Genomic DNA, 6,840 nt, shown 5'->3' on the forward strand with positions numbered 1-6,840 from the left:
GAGACTATTCTTCAGTTGGAACATTGATGAAGTCTAATGAACTATTGGCAGAAAGGGACTTCTGTAGTGCAATTAAAACTTGCTTCTGTGAGATACAAAATATTACAACTAAAAGTTAACTGTGCCAAGGAGGGGAGGTGGATTAGCTCAAGAAACATAAATTGGTGAGAAAAGCCACTTCCTTCTCCCCCCTCCTCCCTGCAAGCCTTATGCATTAAGCAAAGCTGAAATAATGAATATGTATCACAAGGTGTTTGCTACAAGCCTGCTTACAAAGTGTACAGCCAGGAACTCCTGGAAAGGGGATTTATGGGTACAGTCACACACAGCTGGCATCCTATGTTCTGCAAGCTACAGCTGGGATGAATGCCCCCCCTGCAAGCACTTAGCACCCACCACAATAAACTAAAGGTGTTTAAGCAGAGTCTAAAGTTTATTTTCAGGAGCACCCCTTAGAAGGAATACTAAATCATCCACCTTAGGTTTGGCAAATTCAACAAGAACCCTGAACTGGGAAAGGAGACACAGCGCATCTCCTGCCCTGATACACCAAATGTCCTCAAACTGCTCAAAGAATAGGAAGCAAAGCACGCGAATGGGTTGCTGCTTGGGGACCAGACCAGTCATTAACACCAGATGACATCTCATTAGTCATAGGAAATGACACTAACAGGGATCATTAAAACACTGTGATCTTTTACCAGTTTTGTTACCTGGGAAAAAAACACCCCACCACATCAGAAACTAATTTGTAAAGTTTCAAAAAGAAATTCACATTCATTGCTTTATCTTTTTGTATGTTTCCAAACATGGTAGTTAAAATCCTAACCAAAATAGAGTAACTCTTTTTCTTAAAAAGAAAAAAAAACGCTACCCTTTTCCTGAAATCTTGCTTAGTAATGAGCATGCCTTCTCCACTATCCGATACAAGACTAAAGTATAATGAGTGCAAGTCAAGCAAAGCTTTCTACAAGGTGAAGGCAGCTCCTGGAGCTGTAGCATCAGCAAGAGCTGCGGTGGATACAGGCTTCCTACTGCAAGGGCTCGCTTAAAGACTGATGCTAAAGGCCATGTCCACCAATGGGTGGTATATTAATGCTGGTCCTTTCTTCAAACCCTGTAAGTCTATATCGCTTCATGGGAGAGATCTGAAAATTAAGATTTATTTTTTTGTCTTATTAATCTCTTTGCAGAAGCTGTGCACTTGGAGGCAGCACAAAAAATAGGTTAAGGCTCACAATAAGCTGAATGAGTTAAATCAGAATCAGGCAAGTACACTGACAGCTAGTTATTACGACTCTTAAGCTTACAGGCCAAGGTATAGGAGTACAAAGGAAACTGCAGTATCAAGTCAGATAAAATGAATTCGTTGGTTTTGACTAGTCTATAAGGAAGGGTCAAGTATTGGCTTGCTGGTGGGACCTATTGCCAACACGAAATAACTGACTGAAGCAAAGAAGGACTGACATTACTTCTCTAAATTATAAATTCTGCTTCCCAATCTATCTGAATGGATTAACCTCAAAACACGAGATTCGGAATTTAAAGGTTCAGAATTCAGAAGCTATTATGAGTCAAGAGCAGGAATTAGCATTTGAGTTATAAATATGCTCTAACAAACTGACAGGAGTCGGCTTGCTGCTCCTTCCCTTTTTGAAGATGGTGGCATCAGGCTTGCAATATTTGGAGATATAAACCTCGAAGTGATTTTCACATCCCAGCTAGATGTCAACAACATGGCTTGTAGGAAGAACACTGCTCCTCATCTTCTAACCAGTGCTACCATGCAGTAAGCCGTTATGGCGAGGGAGGGTCTTTGTTCTCAGAGCAGGGGGTGGGATTTATCTTAAGAAAAAGCACCTTCCTGGGACATGAGGCTGTGGCATGTCACCGTGAGCTCCTACAAGTCCTCACCTATCCAAAAGACAGGCATAAGTGAAGCAGACACAAGCACACCCTGAATAAACAGGAGCTACTAATATCAGAGAAAGTCTCCAGGCAGTAAGTAATGAAGGCACTAAATAATTGTACCCGCTATTCGGATTTTCTGCCAAACATTAGCCAATTTAAAAGGCAGCAAGAGGCCTTTTACAGAGCGAATTTCTTTGAGTGCCGACTTAAAAGCTGAAGTTTGGCAGGAAAGTGTCTGAGAAGGATGGGGGAGAGGTAAAAGCCAATTTTACCTGGTAATCTGCTACACTATTTGTGTCCTATCCAGACCACACTTCATGCATTAAGAATACACTGCAGCTCTCCTCTGCGCTGGGGTGGCGGAGAAGCTAATGGTTTCTATTACAGGCGTGTGCAGAGGGTGGCTGTGGCATGCACATCTGTCTGCAAAATAGATGTTAGCTTTGGAAACTGCCTAAACACCTTCGTTTCCCAGCAAACGGGGATGGCAGTGGAGCTTTTCGGGCTCCCTCCTGGTGTGACAGGCAGGTGATTGACAGGGCTCGGAGCTAAAAGCCTGCACGTGCTCCCACTGTAAATAGTAATGCTTAAAAGCAGCAGCCCTAACAGACTATTTCACAGACTTAAAACTCAGTACTCTAATGAGGATTTCCACACACACACACTAAAAGAGTCTGCACATTCTCAGTGCAAGGAGGGGGGGGGGGGAGGCAAAATAAACAGCTGGTGAAGTGAAATACGAGGTTAGAGCCCTCTCTGATTCAAGAGAAGATTATTAAAACAGCTATAAAGATGGTGTTGGCATCTCTTGAAATGAGTTTGTTACATTCAGAAGAGGCAGTTACACATGACAAACCATTTTCTGTTTAATTAGAGGGCTCTGTGTGGAACACTTCCAGGCGGAGGAGGGGAGCAGATTGCTACCCAGCATCTCAATTATGGGACAGCGCCTTAACGATTCAACATGCAAATGTTTTTAACTGACCACAGAGAAGAAAAAAAAGGCTTTGTTTGTTCAGCAGGTTTAAGGAATTAGAGCTTTCTGCTAACCTTCAGCAAAGTTGGGCTTGCCTGTAATGCGTTATTATTATTTAAGGTTTATTTCTGCCCAAAGAATGGCTTCTACTTGTTGGCTGAAAAAAAACTTCTACCGAGGAAACCATAACAGAGCTAGCTGGCTGTCCAGCCCTGGTTAAAAGCTTTCAATTCCTCCAACCAGGTAAAATAATGTGGTTCACGAACAGAGAAGGACCTCAGCATTCACACCAAAGCTCTGAAAGTAAGCAAGCACAGAAAGGAAATTCTAGCTAATACAAGTTAAATATAGGTTATGTTAGCTGCATTTTACAAGCACTAAGAATGTTATTGGAGAAAGCTGTCATTTTTAATGACAGCACAAGCTCCAATTACCAGATAGTTGATACACTTGGGATTTGGAAGGTTTTTTTAAATCACTTGAAATCTAAAAAAACCTTCATTATTAGCTTCTGAGTTCGATGTAAATAACTTCACCTGGTGCTAAGAAGTTTAACATTTCACAGGGCACATGAACAACTTAAAGCCATTTATAAATGTATCTTCAGCTTCCTGGCAATTTAAACACAGTTTATGGCAACTTAAGCAGCAGGAAAGAATGCAAGGCTGGGCTGCAAGCAGAACCAGCTGTGGGAGATGAGCAAGGCTAAGGGAGATATGATGAGCTACCATGCTGAGGTCAGCCAGAATGATGGGGACACAGCACTGCTGAACACTGGAATAAGGCAGGAACACACACTGGGCTGCAGATCATCTGTCAGTTCAGGGAGAAGACTATATCTTACTTCTAGGCTTAAGAAAGGTCACTTTAGCTTAGAACAAAACCATGTATCACCTTGAGCCTAAAGCTGAGTATATGCTCCCCAAGGATACATAGAGGCTGCTTTCAAAACCACAAATGCAGCTATACTGATAGGCTATCCTCTGACTGACAGTACCCTCCCAGGTCTATCAAGATGTCCCTTGAATTTCCCGTGTTTTCGTTGCTCGCCAAGGTTAGCAAAACCAAAAAAGCAAGTCAAACAAGCCTGCAAACTTGCTTACAAAAAGCAGAAAGCTGCTTGGAAAAAGTCTGGTTTCCCAGCCGCAAGAAACACTGCTGCACACACGGACACTCCAGCTCCAAAATCTAATGCAAGAGTTAGCAAAGCTAAATGCTGAAAATTTTAGTTCCCCACAGATAATATGAAAGCCTTACAGTCAGCAAGAAGAACGGCAGCCTTCTAGCTTGTGGCAAGCAGAAAGTGGGATTGAATCATTACTTGAAGAAGAACGTGTTTCAATGTCTATAAATAAAAACCTGCAAGGCACGATGCCAAAGAAGCACAAGTCAATAGAGCTTTTCTATATGCGCTGTCAAACTTTACTTTTAGACAGTATATTAATTACATAGTCAATAATTGTGGGTTTCATTAGTGTATTAAATACCTCAATCAATAATATTTATCCTTCTCAGAGACAGTCTTCACAAAAAAAAAAAAAAAAGAAAGAAAAAAAGAGAGGAGTACTTTTTGATCCTGCAGTTCAAAAAGTCAGTGCAGCACACCAGCAAGGCTGTAATGGAAAACATAAAACACTAGAAACAGACAAAAATCGGATTATTACTCTTATTTTTCAGCCTTTTGTACAATAAGCCATGAGGGAATTCCAAGAGCTAAACTGATGGCAAAAAAATTAGATTTCTTTCTCTTAATTGCTCAACGGTGCTGTCAGAGTGGACATGACAAATGTTCACATCTTTCATTTCTACATCAGATAAACCAGCAACCCAGCTCTGCTCAGCCAACTTTCCGAGGATGAACTCTTAGAGCAAAGAACCCATTTCTGGTGCATCCCCACATGGTTGTCTGCTGCAGTGCAGCTTTTGAGGTGCCTTTACCATAACCTGGACCATCCCTGGAAAATACACCCCAATGAGAACTAACAGACTCGTGTGGGACCTTCACTGAGCTCAGTCAGGCTGAGCCTAATGAAAATCACATCAGAAAAGGAGCTCAGGAGATTTTTTTCATACAAAACCTCCCTTTAAAGGGCAAAGGGTTTGGGACAAATTTAAAAAATGCCTTTGCAAGTGTCCAGTTTATTTTAAATAACTTGCAAGAAGAGTTATATACAAATGATGAAAAAAAGAGAAGTACTACAAGCAGCCTAGAAACACTCCCAAAGGCATGCTTTTGGCATGGCAGAGAGGCTGAATTTAACAACGATCAATGCACTATAAACAGGAAAAAACTAAAAACAAACAACACCCCACCCCCCAAACACAGACACCTAAGTATTCAAATAAAATAAACAGAAAAATGCGTAACAGTCCTCATGAAAAATCCATCTGGCAATTCAAACCACCTTTTTTTTGAAAAAAACAAACGCATATGAATGAAATGTAAAAATGTAAACATGAAAAACAGACTAAAAACCTAAGAGAAGGTCTGTGCGCCTCTTACATCCTCACAGGTTATATATTAAAGAGAATTTCCATTTCCTGTAATAAGATTACCGATATTTACTGCATTACTCCAATATTTATAATGCATAATATGCTGCAGACCACTCCCTTCCCTGAACACAGGCTTTGCAAGTAGGCAGCCTGCTCCATTTCACATTTTTGTCAGCCTTTTATATAAAAGTGATAAGAAATTTCTCTTGCTTTCACACCTGAGTCACCTAAACAGCCCTACAACTGCCTGAGAGGTAACTCCTCCAGCCAGTGAGGCTGGGCATGGTGAGGAAGAAGCCCTATGGGGTGGCTGCTCTTCCCCAAAGTGGCTAGTTCGAGGCTAGAAAAAAAAAAAAAAAAAAAAAAGGCAAAAGGAAAGATGACGAAAGAGGACATGGAAGCAAAGTACATCTTCCTCCCCCCCTCAAGATGTTATGCTGTATCTTGGACAGCAAATGCAAATACCACCGAGAATTAAGAATCAAAACATTCAAAACATCAAACTCGTCAACTTCCACTCTCACACCCGTTGCACTAAAAGGACAATCCCATCGCGCTGGAACACGGAAGCCCACACACACACTCATCCAAGCTGCCAGGCATAGCACACACAGCGTAAAGCAAGCAGCTACCAAACACACGCAGAGCAGTCATTTCCGATCCATGCAAGACCACCCTTTATTTTTTACCATAAGTCTTAGAAGGTATTATTCCTCATAGTTTTATTTCGGGGGGAAAACCCCAACAAACCACCTGATGCATCTTAAACACTAGATCTGACTTAAATGGAATCTCCCCTCCAGCGACTCGCAAGTCACTAACAATTAATTTAAAATTAATGTACAGTGAAGACATAGTTAACAATGGGAATCAACACAAATGGCAAACTACCTGCACATAGCACATCAAAGCATACCCCAGGACTTCCCTCGGCCATGCAGAATGATGTTCTCACCTAATTGCCCCTGCACCTGCCTGTTTGAAACCAGCAGCCTCCCAATTTCATTTTTGTTTCCTACACTTAATTTAAGGCAAAACATTAGCAGCAGCAGGAATTTTCACCTCAAAGAGATTTAGTTACAAAGTATTCCAGCATCTTTTGAATTGAGCAAATACACATTCAGCCCAGACAATGGCTGAAGCCATACACCAATAACATGGACACTAGCAGAGCGAGATTTATGATGAAGGGAAGGAAGAGACAGGCTTGTTTGCCAATAATCCCAATTAGCATTGTGAGTCCACTCAATTCTCCTTAATTAGCACAGTCAAAAGAGCCCGGAGGCTTCTGAAGAGTCACGTTTTCCATGGCCCGTGTCAGTGGCTGCAGTGATATACCAGGGTTTGGGTGGCCATGGCCACCCAGGAGTGAGGTGGGAGGAGAGAACCGAGACACCTCCACCACTTCCCTGCCCTTGCTACTCCTCAGCTAGATGGCTGCTGCAGAACCTCACTTC

Source organism: Falco rusticolus, chromosome 1 (assembly GCF_015220075.1).
Source record: "Falco rusticolus isolate bFalRus1 chromosome 1, bFalRus1.pri, whole genome shotgun sequence".
NCBI classification, from domain to species: Eukaryota; Metazoa; Chordata; class Aves; order Falconiformes; family Falconidae; genus Falco; species Falco rusticolus.